The following is a 16181-nucleotide window of genomic DNA, read 5'->3' as shown; positions in this document are numbered from 1 at the left end:
CGAAACTCCTCCCCGAAGCTTTGCTGGATCGGAGCCCGGGGTGCATCATCGAGTTGTACGTGTGTCAAGAACTCGGAGGTGCCGGAGTAACGGTGCTTGGATCGGTTGGACCGGGAAGACGTACGACTACTTCCTCTACGTTGCGTCAACGCTTCCGCTTCAGTCTACGAGGGTACGTAGACAACACTCTCCCCTCTCGTTGCTATGCATCACCATGATCTTGCGTGTGCGTAGGAATTTTTTTGAAATTACTACGTTTCCCAACAGTGGCATCCGAGCCTAGGTTTTATGGTTTGATGTTATATGCACGAGTAGAACACAAGTGAGTTGTGGGCGATATAAGTCATACTGCCTACCAGCATGTCATACTTTGGTTCGGCGGTATTGTTGGATGAAGTGGCCCGGACCGACATTACGCGTATGCTTACGCGAGACCGGTTCTCCCGACGTGCTTTGCACATAGGTGGCTTGCGGGTGACTGTTTCTCCAACTTTAGTTGAACCGAGTGTGGCTACGCCCTGCGAAGGTTAAAATGGCATCAACTTGACAAACTATCGTTGTGGTTTTGATGCGTAGGGAAGATTGGTTCTTGCTTAAGCCCGTAGCAGCCACGTAAAACTTGCAACAAACAAAGTAGAGGACGTCTAACTTGTTTTTGCAGGGCATGTTGTGATGTGATATGGTCAAGACATGATGCTAAATTTTATTGTATGAGATGATCATGTTTTGTAACCGAGTTATCGGCAACTGGCAGGAGCCATATGGTTGTCGCTTTATTGTATGCAATGCAATCGCGCTGTAATGCTTTACTTTATCACTAAGCGGTAGCGATAGTCGTGGAAGCATAAGATTGGCGAGACGACAACGATGCTACATGGAGATCAAGGTGTCGCGCCGGTGACGATGGTGATCATGATGGTGCTTCGGAGATGGAGATCACAGGCACAAGATGATGATGGCCATATCATATCACTTATATTGATTGCATGTGATGTTTATCTTTTATGCATCTTATCTTGCTTTTATTGACGGTAGCATTATAAGATGATCTCTCACTAAAATTATCAAGAAGTGTTCTCCCTGAGTATGCACCGTTGCGAAAGTTCTTCGTGCTGAGACACCACGTGATGATCGGGTGTGATAGGCTCTACGTTCAAATACAACGGGTGCAAAACAGTTGCACACGCAGAATACTCAGGTTATACTTGACGAGCCAAGCATATGCAGATATGGCCTCAGAACACGGAGACCGAAAGGTCGAGCGTGAATCATATAGTAGATATGATCAACATAGTGATGTTCACCAATGAAACTACTCCATCTCACGTGATGATCGGACATGGTTTAGTTGATTTGGATCACGTGATCACTTAGAGGATAAGAGGGATGTCTATCTAAGTGGGAGTTCTTTAAATAATTTGATTAATTGAACTTAAATTTATCATGAACTTAGTACCTGATAGTATCTTGCTTATGTATGTTTGATTGTACATAGATGGCCCGTGCTGTTGTTCCGTTAAATTTTAATGCGTTCCTTGAGAAAGCAAAGTTGAAAGATGATGGTAGCAATTACACGGACTGGGTCCGTGACTTGAGGATTATCCTCATTGCTGCACAGAAGAATTACGTCCTGGAAGCACCACTGGGTGCCAGGCCTGCTGCTGGAGCAACACCAGATGTTATGAACGTCTGGCAGAGCAAAGCTGATGACTACTCGATAGTTCAGTGTGCCATGCTTTACGGCTTAGAATCGGGACTTCAACGACGTTTTGAACGTCATGGAGCATATGAGATGTTCCAGGAGTTGAAGTTAATATTTCAAGCAAATGCCCGGATTGAGAGATATGAAGTCTCCAATAAATTCTATAGCTGCAAGATGGAGGAGAACAGTTCTGTTAGTGAGCATATACTCAAAATGTCTGGGTATAATAATCACTTGATTCAGATGGGAGTTAATCTTCCAGATGATTGCGTCATTGACAGAATTCTCCAATCACTGCCACCAAGCTACAAGAGCTTCGTGATGAACTATAATATGCAAGGGACGAATAAGACTATTCCCTAGCTCTTCGCAATGCTGAAAGCTGGGAGGTAGAAATCAAAAAGGAGCATCAAGTGTTGATGGTCAACAAGACCACTAGTTTCAAGAAAAAGGGCAAAGGGAAGAAGAAGGGGAACTTCAAGAAGAACAGCAAGCAAGTTGCTGCTCAAGAGAAGAAACCCAAGTCTGGACCTAAGCCTGAAACTGAGTGCTTCTACTGCAAGCAGACTGGTCACTAGAAGCGGAACTGCCCCAATTATTTGGCGGATAAGAAGGATGGCAAGGTGAACAAAGGTATATGTGATATACATGTTATTGATGTGTACCTTACTAATGCTTGCAGTAGCACCTGGGTATTTGATACTGGTTCTGTTGCTAATATTTGCAACTCGAAACAGGGACTACAGATTAAGCGAAGATTGGCTAAGGACGAGGTGACGATGCGCGTGGGAAACGGTTCCAAAGTCGATGTGATCGCAGTAGGCACGCTACCTCTACATCTACCTTCGGGATTAGTATTAGACCTAAATAATTGTTATTTGGTGCCAGCGTTGAGCATGAACATTATATCTGGATCTTGTTTAATGCGAGACGGTTATTCATTTAAAGCAGAGAATAATGGTTGTTCTATTTATATGAGTAATATCTTTTATGGTCATGCACCCTTGAAGAGTGGTCTATTCTTATTGAATCTCGATAGTAGTGATACACATATTCATAATGTTGAAGCCAAAAGATGCAGAGTTGATAATGATGGTGCAACTTATTTGTGGCACTGCCGTTTAGGTCATATCGGTGTAAAGTGCATGAAGAAACTCCATACTGATGGACTTTTGGAACCACTTGATTATGAATCACTTGGTACTTGCGAACCGTGCCTCATGGGCAAGATGACTAAAACACCGTTCTCCGGTACTATGGAGAGAGCAACAGATTTGTTGGAAATCATACATACAGATGTATGTGGTCCGATAAATATTGAGGCTCGTGGCGGATATCGTTATTTTCTCATCTTCACAGATGACTTAAGCAGATATAGGTATATCTACTTAATGAAACATAAGTCTGAAACATTTGAAAAGTTCAAAGAATTTCAGAGTGAAGTTGAAAATCATCGTAACAAGAAAATAAAGTTTCTACGATCTAATCGTGGAGGAGAATATTTGAGTTACGAGTTTGGTGTACATTTGAAGCAATGCGGAATAGTTTTGCAACTCACGCCACCCGGAACACCACAGCGTAATGGTGTGTCCAAACGTCGTAATCGTACTTTACTAGATATGGTGCGATCTATGATGTCTCTTACTGATTTACCGCTATCGTCTTGGGGTTATGCTTTAGAGACGGCCGCATTCACGTTGAATAGGGCACCATCGAAATCCGTTGAGACGACGCCTTATGAACTATGGTTTGGCAAGAAACCAAAGTTGTCGTTTCTGAAAGTTTGGGGTTGCGATGCTTATGTGAAAAAGCTTCAACCTGATAAGCTCGAACCCAAATCGGAGAAATGTGTCTTCATAGGATATCCAAAGGAAACTATTGGATACACCTTCTATCACAGATCCGAAGGCAAGACTTTTGTTGCTAAATTCGGAAACTTTCTGGAGAAGGAGTTTCTCTCGAAAGATGTAAGTGCGAGGAAAGTAGAACTTGATGAGGTAACTGTACCTGCTCCCTTATTGGAAAATAGTACATCACAGAAAACTGTTTCTGCGACACCTACACCAATTAGTGAGGAAGCTAATGATAATGATCATGAAACTTCAGGACAAGATACTACTGAACCTCGTAGATCAACCAGAGTGAGAACCGTGCCAGAGTGGTACGGTAATCCTGTTCTGGAAATCATGCTGCTAGATCATGATGAACCTACGAACTATGAAGAAGCGATGGTGAGCCCAGATTCCGCAAAATGGCTTGAAGCCATGAAATCTGATATGGGATCCATGTATGAGAACAAAGTATGGACTTTGGTTGACTTGCCCGATGATCGGCAAGAAATTGAGAATAAATGGATCTTCAAGAAGAAGACTGACGCTGACGGTAATATTACTGTCTACAAAGCTCGACTTGTCGCAAAAGGTTTTCGAAAAGTTCAAGGGGTTGACTACGATGAGACCATCTCACCCGTAGCGATGCTTAAGTCTGTCCGAATCATGTTAGCAATTGCCGCATTTTATGATTATGAAATTTGGCAGATGGATGTCAAAACTGCATTCCTGAATGGATTTCTGGAAGAAGAGTTGTATATGATACAACCGGAAGGTTTTGTCGATCCAAAGGGAGCTAACAAAGTGTGCAAACTCCAGCGAACCATTTATGGACTGGTGCAAGCCTCTCGGAGTTGGAATAAACGCTTTGATAGTGTGATCAAAGCATTTGGTTTTATACAGACTTTCGGAGAAGCCTGTATTTACAAGAAAGCGAGTGGGAGCTCTGTAGCATTTCTGATATTATATGTGGATGACATATTACTGATTGGAAACGATAATTTCTGGATAGCATAAAGGGATACTTGAATAAGAGTTTTTCAATGAAAGACCTCGGTGAAGCTGCTTATATATTAGGCATAAAGATCTATAGAGATAGATCAAGACGCTTAATTGGACTTTCACAAAGCACATACCTTGACAAGATTTTGAAGAAGTTCAAAATGGATCAAGCAAAGAAAGGGTTCTTGCCTGTGTTACAAGGTGTGAAGTTGAGTCAGACTTAATGCCCGACCACTGCAGAAGATAGAGAGAAAATGAAAGATGTTCCCTATGCTTCAGCCATAGGCTCTATCATGTATGCAATGCTGTGTACCAGACCTGATGTGTGCCTTGCTATAAGTTTAGCAGGGAGGTACCAAAGTAATCCAGGAGTGGATCACTGGACAACGGTCAAGAACATCCTGAAGTACCTGAAAAGGACTAAGGATATGTTTCTCGTATATGGAGGTGACAAAGAGCTCATTATAAACGGTTACGTTGATGCAAGCTTTGACACTGATCCAGACGATTCTAAATCGCAAACCGGATACGTGTTTACATTAAACGGTGGAGCTGTCAGTTGGTGCAGTTCTAAACAAAGCGTCGTGGCGGGATCTACATGTGAAGCGGAGTACATAGCTGCTTAGGAAGCAGCAAATGAAGGAGTCTGGATGAAGGAGTTCATATCCGATCTAGGTGTCATACCTAGTGCATCGGGTCCAATGAAAATCTTTTGTGACAATACTGGTGCCATTGCCTTGGCAAAGGAATCCAGATTTCACAAAAGAACCAAGCACATCAAGAGACGCTTCAATTCCATCCGGGATCTAGTCCAGGTGGGAGACATAGAAATTTGCAAGATACATACGGATCTGAATGTAGCAGGCCCGTTGACTAAGCCTCTTCCACGAGCAAAACATGATCAGCACCAAGGCTCCATGGGTGTTAGAATCATTACTGTGTAATCTAGATTATTGACTCTAGTGCAAGTGGGAGACTGAAGGAAATATGCCCTAGAGGCAATAATAAAGTTACTATTTATTTCCTTATATCATGATAAATGTTTATTATTCATGCTAGAATTGTATTAACCGGAAACATAATACATGTGTGAATACATAGACAAACAAAGTGTCACTAGTATGCCTCTACTTGACTAGCTCGTTAATCAAAGATGGTTGTGTTTCCTAACCATAAACAAAGAGTTGTTATTTGATTAACGGGATCACATCTTTAGTTGAATGATCTGATTGACATGACCCATTCCATTAGCTTAGCACCCGATCGTTTAGTATGTTGCTATTGCTTTCTTCATGACTTATACATGTTCCTATGACTATGAGATTATGCAACTCCCGTTTACCGGAGGAACACTTTGTGTGCTACCAAACGTCACAACGTAACTGGGTGATTATAAAGGAGCTCTACGGGTGTCTCCAAAGGTACATGTTGGGTTGGCGTATTTCGAGATTAGGATTTGTCACTCCGTCTGACGGAGAGGTATCTCTGGGCCCTCTCGGTAATACACATCACATAAGCCTTGCAAGCATTGCAACTAATGTGTTAGTTGTGAGATGATGTATTACGAAACGAGTAAAGAGACTTGCCGGTAACGAGATTGAACTAGGTATTGGATACCGACGATCGAATCTCGGGCAAGTAACATACCGATGACAAAGGGAACAACGTATGTAGTTATGCGGTCTAACCGATAAAGATCTTCGTAGAATATGTAGGAGCCAATATGGGCATCCAGGTCCCGCTATTGGTTATTGACCGGAAACGTGTCTCGGTCATGTCTACATTGTTCTCGAACCGTAGGGTCCGCACGCTTAAAGTTACGATGACAGTTTCATTATGAGTTTATGTATTTTGATGTACCGAAGGTTGTTGGGAGTCCCGGATATGATCACGGACATAACGAGGAGTCTCGAAATGGTTGAGTCATAAGGATTGATATATTGGACGGCTATATTCGGACACCGGAAGTGTTCCGGGGAAGTTTCGGACAAAACCGGAGAACCGGGGGGTTACCGGAACCCCCCGGGGGGTTAATGGGCCTCATGGGCCTAAAGTGGAGAAGAGGAAAGGCAGCCAGGGTAGGCCGCGCGCCCTCTCTCCCTCTAGTCCGAATTGGACAAGGAGGGAGGGGCGGCGCCCCCCCCCCTTTCCTTCCTCTCCTCTCTTCCTTCCTTCCCCCTCTCCTACTTGGACAAGGAAAGGGAGGGGAGTCCTACTCCCGGTAGGAGTAGGACTTCTCCTGCGCGCCTCCTACTAGGGCCGGCCGCACCCCCCCCCTTGGCTCCTTTATATACGGGGGCAAAGGGGGCACCCTAGGACACACAAGTTGATCTTCGTGATTGTTCCTTAGCCGTGTGCGGTGCCCCCCTCCACGATATTACACCTCGATCATATTGTAGCGGTGCTTAGGCGAAGCCCTGCGAAGGTTAAACATCAAGATCATCACCACGCCGTCGTGCTGACGAATCTCCTCCCCGAAGCTTTGCTGGATCGGAGCCCGGGGTGCGTCATCGAGCTGTACGTGTGTCAAGAACTCGGAGGTGCCGGAGTAACGGTGCTTGGATCGGTTGGACCGGGAAGACATACGACTACTTCCTCTACGTTGCGTCAACGCTTCCGCTTCAGTCTACGAGGGTACGTAGACAACACTCTCCCCTCTCGTTGCTATGCATCACCATGATCTTGCGTGTGCGTAGGAAATTTTTTGAAATTACTATGTTTCCCAACACAGTCTTCCTGTCCCGCTGAAGCTTCACTTCCCGAGGCTCACGACTGTCTTTTGAGCTTGCTATCCGACATGGGGAAGAAATGGCGTGGGAAACAGGCGTTGATGATCATTTAGACTATGTTAGAATAGGGTTTAGTTCAAATATGTCGAGAATGTAATGATTGTGCTCCGGTTTAGATCAAAATTATTTGGTTTTATGTAAAAATTATTCAAGTTTCAATGAATATCCTTTGGTTTATTTAAATTTGTATCAAATTTGTTTATTTTCATTAAATTCATTCGAAATGTAATCGGACATTAGCAGCTACGATTGGATGGCCGGCTCCGGTATCAGTTACCGTAGATTGATACGAGTTCGATTTGAGGTCAGCGGTTGAGATGGCCTAATAAGGGCATCTCCAACACGGACCATGAAACCACCCGCGACCGTGATCCGAATGTGTTTTGTCATCTTACGATGTCCTGTTTTCGCCTGTTGGCCGATCTAGATATGTTTATTCCTGCAACACAGAAGCAAACCGAAGGGGGGCTTTGTAGTGTCCAGATCACTGCCACGCACGCCTCCGACAACACTAGCCCAACCAGAAGCCCCTCCCAACTCCCCAACGCTTTCTATTCAAAGCACACGCAGCTTCCTGCACCGTATTCATGGTGGCCTAGAGCACACTCCGGCCGGTAGTGATGACGCTTTGATGGACGTGACGTCTCGGGCGATGCCGCTTCAATGCGGATGCATCGTTCCAAGAAACCAACTTCGGCGGCTGTGTCGCATTGAAGCTTGTTGATCGTCAGTTCGCATGACCTGGTTGCGGCTATATATGTCATGCTCCAGCGATGCACATCCACACACTCTGGATCTCCAAATCATCATTTCCGAGATCTCATGCTCCGGCGATGACAAAGTCATGATTCTCTCTGCTGGCCGTAGGCGGCGGCGACGCGAGCGGATCTTTGTCCGGCTCTTGGCGTTGCCGCCCCCGCTCTCTGAGGCTCTCGGATTCCAGGCCGCTGGCTCCTCCTGCAGGGAGGGGATCGTCATCTCCTCCGGCGGTGAGGAGGGCCAGGCATCACAGCCACAAAAAGTTGTGCCTCCTCGCCGAAGTCACTCTGATGGCCAAGGAGTTCGTCCGTCAGAAGGAGATCACGAAGGAGAGGTCTCTCCGGAAGCGTGGTCCGATGCCGCCCTCGTTGCCACGTCCCGTGAAGGAGCTGCGATCCCCGTTGCTCTATCGCATCAAGGACGAGCCAACGTCACCTCTCCGACGTGTCAAGGGGAGCCGGCGCCCTCCACTATGCAACTGTGATATCTAAATCAAACGTCGCGTCAAGCAGGAGCCGCCTCGCCGACACGCAATAGCGGCATCCATGTCAGGTACCACATGACGGATGAGTCGACATGTCCGCCACTGCACAGCAGGTACCCTTGGATGATGGGCAACGTCCACCCCGCCGCAACTGCACGGCCAAGGCAAGGAGGAACTTCCACCCGCGATCCCCAAGGAACGCGGACACATCCTACACAACCTCGGTGGTGGCGGTCCCTTTTTGTCGTAAGATGCCTTTTTTTGCCGAGGAAAGTGCGGCGAGGCAGGAGGCGTGGCAGGAGCAGCCCTTCGTTGCCCGCCGCTCTGCGTTCGCAAAGTCGAACACGGGGCTGGCCTGGGTCCTCAATGACCCCGACGTGACGGCGGCCTAGGCCCTCCATCCCTCCGTCATCACCGCGGACATAGCCGCAGGGTGTCGACGTCGGCTTAATGAGGAGCTCACCAAGATCGACGAGAAATGTCCGCTTAGTGACACCTTTGCCGATGTCGGCAAGGGCAAGGACGCCTTTAGGGCACGACATGTGTCGTCGGTATTGGCCGCCGCGGCCCTCCGCACCGCCCAGGAGGAAGCGAACTGGCTCCTTCATGAGCGCCAAGCTGTGGTCGGACAAGGCTGCTGTGGTGGCCCCGCGCCCTTCCGTCGCTGGAGGGACAACGACGACGATAGTGGTTCGGCCCGGCAGGATGGCCAAATGTATGAGGTCGTCGTGCGCTACGAGTTAGCTTCATAAGTTTTTCTCTTCTAGTTCTTAGTTAGACTGTCAAAATATCAGTTATTTTATGCAAATTATGTCCGAATTTTAATAAAATTTGTTGGGTTTGATATAATATGTGAAGTTTATTCAAATTTGATTTAAATTGTATGTGGATACGGTTAGATGACGGGCCTCCGCGGACTGCTCTCCACTAATACAGACGGATACGATGTCTGATTCCGCCAGATCGCAACAAAACACTCCTAGTCGGCAGAGACAAACCCTCTGAAAACGACCTGGGTCCTCAACGATCCACATCGCGCACTTTTTGTCACGTCGCACAACGGATGCAGACATGTCTTTACTCCGAGTCGTCACGTCCCGTCCCGCCAACACGGGCAGAATAGTAGAGCGCCACATTTCTCGTCAGCCAAGATTTTTGTTTTCATCATCCCCTCCCGTCCCTCCTCCCGAAAAAAGAGAAAAATACGTAAAGAGCAGCCAACGTAAAGAGAAAAATACACCGCCCATGCGTGCCTTATCTCTTCAGGCGTGAGCTCAGCCACTCAGCCCTTTCCTTTCTCCTTCCTTTAGCCTTCCGCAACGAGATGCTGCCAACCGGCAACGATAAGAGACCGGAGATTTTTTAATAAAGGACTTTTCATTGAATAGATATATCGAGGTGATACAATCATATTAAAAGAAAGCCCGGTCTCTGCATAGCTAGATGCACACAGCCAAAACGTCTAGAGCACTCTAAAAATAAAATAATTTGATACAATGCCAAGCAATAAATCGTGTCCAGCCTAAGGAGCGCTAGATCCTATCCGTAAATCACACCGCCATCCATGGGGGTAGAAAACCTCCCTGGCCGTACGCTCCAGCCGGGTAAACGCCATCATAAAAATCAAACCCTTCTAACTTCGATCAAATTTGTAGATAAATATATCAAAATCCATAATATCAAATATGTATTATTAGATTGATCATGAAATCGGTTTCCATATTTTTTTTGTTTAATATTGTGGATGTCGATATTTTTGGCTCTCAACATGGTCAAAGACAAAGGAATATAACTTAACAAAAAACTAATACCCCTTATATTTTTGAATTGATGGAATATTTAGTTCGGCGGGGCAGGTAGATGATGTAGTGTTTTTTTATAACACGGTGATTTGGTGGGCCTTTTGCGATGTGATTTTGTGTTATCCGCTAATAAACTCATATATATGTGGGGAAATTTCTGCGTTCGTAACTGCATGCACTATATTGTTGCTATGGTATCAGCTAGTGGTGTTTCTTTTTTCTAGATGATAGGAGGGTGCGCGAGATTGATATGTTTCTATAGGCCGGTTGTTGCTGATTGATTTCAAAAATCATTGCTTCGATCAAAATCGTAAATCATGTCTAAAATTGAACACCTCAATCGAATGAAAAGCTTCAAAATTAGGAAACATGGTGAATTAAAATAATTGAATGGGAGAGTACCTCGACAAATTGTTGACCCGGTCTAAATCGAGTGACCCAATTCTAAATTGAACACATCAATTAATTGTGATGACTTAAAAATTAGGAAGCATGGTGTATAGTATAAAAGAAATGAACGGGAGAACTTTGAGAAATTGTAGACCCGGTCAAAATCGGGTGAACCAATTCCAATTGGAGACCTCAATTGATTGTGAGGCCTTAAAATTTAGGGAGCTTACAATTGTTGACCCGGTCAAAATCGAGTTGAACCAATTCTAAATTGTAAACATCAATTAATTGTGAGGCCTTAAAAATTAAGGAGCATGGTGTATAATATAAAGAATTGAATGAGAAAGCTTTGAGAAATTGTTGACCCGGTTAAAATCGGGTGACCCAATCTCAATTAGAGACCTCAATTGAATGTGGGCTCTTTAAAACTAGGGAGCTTAGTATTATAGAGGATATGAATAAATATCATCCAGTTTGTTTAAATATTGATCAAATTTGATCAATTTTGTTTCAAATGAAATTGGGCATATGTGACTAGCTTTGTATGATCGCTTCTCACATTAGTATCCGCATCCGCGGACACATGCGGTGTCTGTTTTACGGGTTGGTGTTGGAGATGCCTAGCTATTGTGTGAAAGAAAATTAGCGAAATATAGTATGTCGGCACTAGCCTATGCCCTAGAAAGTAGTACCACTAATTATATACAGGAAACATACTGTTCACTTTGTGTTCTGTTGTGAATCTTAACCAAATTTAGATGCCGGGCTGTTATGTGAAGGAGCTATAACTACGGCAGATGAATCTAGAACCGAGTGTCTTTTTTAGAGCCCACCTTCACTAGTAGAAAAAGAGGCTTCCGTCCAGCCCCATTAGTCGCGAAACTGTAGGAACCGCGACTAATGAAGTCTTTAGTCGCGGTTCGGCAGACGAACCGCGACCAAAGGCTTGGGCCAGGGCGCTCGGTGGCCAGCTGGTGCACGTGAGGGGATTTAGTCGCGGTTCGGCAGGCCAACCGCGACTAAAGGTGCCCAAAGGCCTTTAGTCGCGGTTGGCCTGGCCAACCGCGACTAAAGCTCCTCCCCTATATATACCAGTTCAGCGCACTCACTTAGCCATTTGGTGCCACTTCTCTTCACAAGGGGGTGTAGGTTTGCTTTTGGTTCCTCTTATGCACACAAGGTGTTTGATGAAATGCCCAACAGCGTGAAACAAACATGATATGAAGTGTTGGAGCCACACTTCAGGTTCCTCCTCGATCGCGGTTAGCAACTTGAACCTTTCATGCATGTGTGTCATTGATAAAATATGCATGTGTGTTGTTCATTGTTTAATTTCTATTGTTTATAGCTAGTTACTTTAACAAATGCGTGATGGTTAATTATATATTTTATATTATAATAATGCAGATGAATCGGCAATGGATGTACGGTAACCGACTCTCCCGCGAGTTCACTACGGGTTTGAAAGATTTCCTCGTAGTGGCTAATGCGAACAAGCAGAAGGGTTTTGTTATCTGTCCATGTGTTGACTGTAAGAATCAGAAGGGTTACTCTTCCTCAAGAGAAGTTCACCTGCACCTGCTTCGGCACGGTTTCATGCCAAGCTATAATTGTTGGACCAAGCATGGAGAAAGAGGGGTTATAATGGAAGAAGATGAAGAAGGGGATGATTTCATCGATGAAAGCTATCTTGCTCATTTCGGTGATACTTTCATGGAGGATGCTGAAGGTGAAGGGGAAGGTGAAGGGGCAGGTGAAGGGGAAGGTGAAGGGGAAGGTGAAGGTGAAGGTGAAGAAGAGGCACGTGATGAGACCGTTGATGATCTTGGTCGGACCATTGCTGATGCACGAAGACGCTGCGAAACTGAAAAGGAGAGGGAGAATTTGGATCGCATGTTAGAGGATCACAGAAAGTCGTTGTACCCTGGATGCGATGATGGTCTGAAAAAGCTGGGCTGCACACTGGATTTGCTGAAATGGAAGGCACAGGCAGGTGTAGCTGACTCGGCATTTGAAAACTTGCTGAAAATGTTGAAGAATATGTTTCCAAAGAATAACGAGTTGCCCGCCAGTACGTACGAAGCAAAGAAGGTTGTCTGCCCTCTAGGTTTAGAGGTTCTGAAGATACATGCATGCATCAACGACTGCATCCTCTACCGCGGTGAATACGAGAATTTGAATGAATGCCCGGTATGCACTGCATTGCGTTATAAGATCAGAGGCGATGACCCTGGTGACGATGTTGAGGGCGGGAAACCCAGGAAGAGGGTTCCCGCCAAGGTGATGTGGTATGCTCCTATAATACCACGGTTGAAACGTCTGTTTAGGAACAAAGAGCATGCCAAGTTGTTGCGATGGCACAAAGAGGACCGTAAGTCGGACGGGGAGTTGAGACACACCGCAGATGGAACGCAATGGAGAAAGATCGACAGAGAGTTCAAAGATTTTGCAGCTGACGCAAGGAACATAAGATTTGGTCTAAGTACAGATGGCATGAATCCTTTTGGCGAGCAGAGCTCCAGCCATAGCACCTGGCCCGTGACTCTATGCATCTACAACCTTCCTCCTTGGTTGTGCATGAAGCGGAAGTTCATTATGATGCCAGTGCTCATCCAAGGTCCGAAGCAACCCGGCAACGACATCGATGTGTACCTAAGGCCATTAGTTGATGAACTTTTACAGCTGTGGGGCAGACCTGGTATCCGTGTGTGGGATGAGCACAAAAAAGAGGAATTTAACCTACGAGCGTTGCTTTTCGTAACCATCAACGATTGGCCTGCTCTTAGTAACCTTTCGGGACTGTCAAATAAGGGATACAATGCATGCACGCACTGCTTACATGAGACTGAAAGTGTACATTTGCCAAATTGTAAGAAGAACGTGTACCTTGGGCATCGTCGATTTCTTCCGAAAATTCATCCAGTAAGAAAGAAAGGCAAGCATTACAACGGCAAGGCAGATCACCGGCCGAAGCCTGCGGAACGCACTGGTGCTGAGGTATTTGATATGGTCAAGGATTTGAAAGTCATCTTTGGAAAGGGTCCTGGCGGACAATCAGTTCCGAAGGGAGCTGACGGGCACGCAGCCATGTGGAAGAAGAAATCTATATTCTGGGAGCTAGAATATTGGAAAGTCCTAGATGTTCGCTCTGCAATCGACGTGATGCACGTTACGAAGAATATTTGCGTGAACCTCCTAAGCTTCTTGGGCGTGTATGGGAAGACAAATGATACAAAGGAAGCACGGCAGGACCAGCAACGTTTGAAAGACCCTGATGACCGGCATCCGGAATGGTTTCAAGGTCGTGCCAGCTACGCTCTGACCAAAGAAGAGAAGGTCATCTTTTTTGAATGCCTGAGCAGTATGAAGGTCCCGTCTGGATTCTCGTCCAATATAAAGGGAATAATAAACATGGCGGAGAAAAAGTTCCAAAACCTGAAGTCTCACGACTGCCACGTGATTATGACGCAATTGCTTCCGATTGCTTTGAGGGGGCTCCTGCCGGAAAATGTTCGAGTAGCCATTGTGAAGCTATGTGCATTCCTCAATGCAATCTCTCAGAAGGTAATCAATCTAGAAGATCTACCACGGTTACAGAACGATGTGATCCAATGTCTTGTCAGTTTCGAGTTGGTGTTCCCGCCATCCTTCTTCAATATTATGACGCACCTCTTGGTTCACCTAGTCGAAGAGATTTTCATTCTCGGTCCTGTATTTCTACACAATATGTTCCCCTTCGAGAGGTTCATGGGAGTATTAAAGAAATATGTTCGTAACCGTGCTAGGCCAGAAGGAAGGATCGCCAAAGGCTATGGAAATGAGGAGGTAATTGAGTTTTGTGTTGACTTTGTTCCTGACCTTAAGCCGATTGGTCTTCCTCGATCGTGGCACGAGGGGAGACTAAGTGGAAAAGGCACGATCGGAAGGAAATCAACGACATGTATGGACGGCCATTCTCTGACTGAAGCACACCACACTGTACTGACCAATTCCAGCTTGGTGGCTCCGTACTTTGAGAAACACAAGAATATTTTACGCTCGGACAACCCGGGGAAGCCTGAATCCTGGATTAGGAAGGCCCACATGGAGACTTTCGGCAGTTGGTTGAGAAAACATTTAATGAATGACAATGATGTTGTAGATCAGCTGTACATGTTGGCCAAGACACCATCTTCGACTATAACGACTTTCCAAGGGTACGAGATAAATGGGAATACATTTTACACGATCGCCCAAGATAAAAAGAGCACCAACCAAAACAGTGGTGTCCGCTTTGATGCAGCAACCGAGAATGGGCAAAAGGTCACATATTATGGTTACATAGAGATATGGGAACTTGACTATGGACCCTCCTTTAAGGTCCCTTTGTTCCGGTGCAAATGGTTCAAGCTAACAGGAGGTGGGGTAAAGGTGGACCAGCAATACGGAATGACAATGGTGGATTTCAACAATCTTGGTTACCTTGACGAACCATTCGTCCTAGCGAAAGATGTCGCTCAGGTTTTCTATGTGAAGGACATGAGTAGCAAACCGAGGAAACGGAAAGATAAGAAAACAATCAGTACATCATGTGATGATCCAAAGCGCCACATTGTTCTTTCAGGGAAAAGAAACATCGTGGGAGTGGAGGACAAGACAGACATGTCAGAAGATTATAATATGTTTGCTGAAATTCCGCCCTTCAAAGTGAACACCGACCCAAGCATTAAGTTAAATGATGAGGATGCTCCATGGATACGGCACAATCGTAAGCAAGCAGGGACACAAGGGAAGAAATGATGTGTAATAATTTATTGTACCAAACTTTGTTGAATGGATCATGTGAATTATATTACCCGTGATATGTTTGGTGTCCATTTTCGAATGATACTTGAAATTTGGAGTGATGTAGTCCATGACGCTCTGCAGAGTCCGGCCGTACCACCATAGCCGACGACCGGCCTCTGGTATATTGTTTTGAATTGAATTAGTTTTATTTTTCTTAATTTTTTGATATATTATTTGTATTTTTAGAATTTTGAATTGAATTAGTTTTATTTTTCTGAATTTTTTGATATATTATTTGTATTTTTAGAATTTAGAATTGAATTAGTTTTATTTTTCTGAATTTTTTGATATATTATTTGTATTTTTAACATTTTGAATTGAATTATTTTTATTTTTCTTAATTTTTTGATATATTATTTGTATTTTTAGAATTTTGAATTGAATTAGTTTTTTTTTCTGAATTTTTTGATATAATATTTGTGTTTTTAACATATTGAATTGAATTAGTTATTTTTTTCTGAATTTTTTGATATATTATTTGTATTTTTAAGATTTTGAAAAAGAAAAAGTATATGGAAAATACCTTTAGTCGCGGTTGGCCTGCGCAACCGCGACTAAAGGTCGTTGCGCGCGGGAACGAAAAACCCGCCAAAAAAG

This window comes from Triticum dicoccoides, chromosome 2A, assembly GCF_002162155.2.
Source record: "Triticum dicoccoides isolate Atlit2015 ecotype Zavitan chromosome 2A, WEW_v2.0, whole genome shotgun sequence".
NCBI classification, from domain to species: domain Eukaryota; kingdom Viridiplantae; phylum Streptophyta; class Magnoliopsida; order Poales; family Poaceae; genus Triticum; species Triticum dicoccoides.
The sequence above is the reverse complement of the archived record's forward strand: the minus strand, read 5'-3'. Positions refer to the sequence as shown.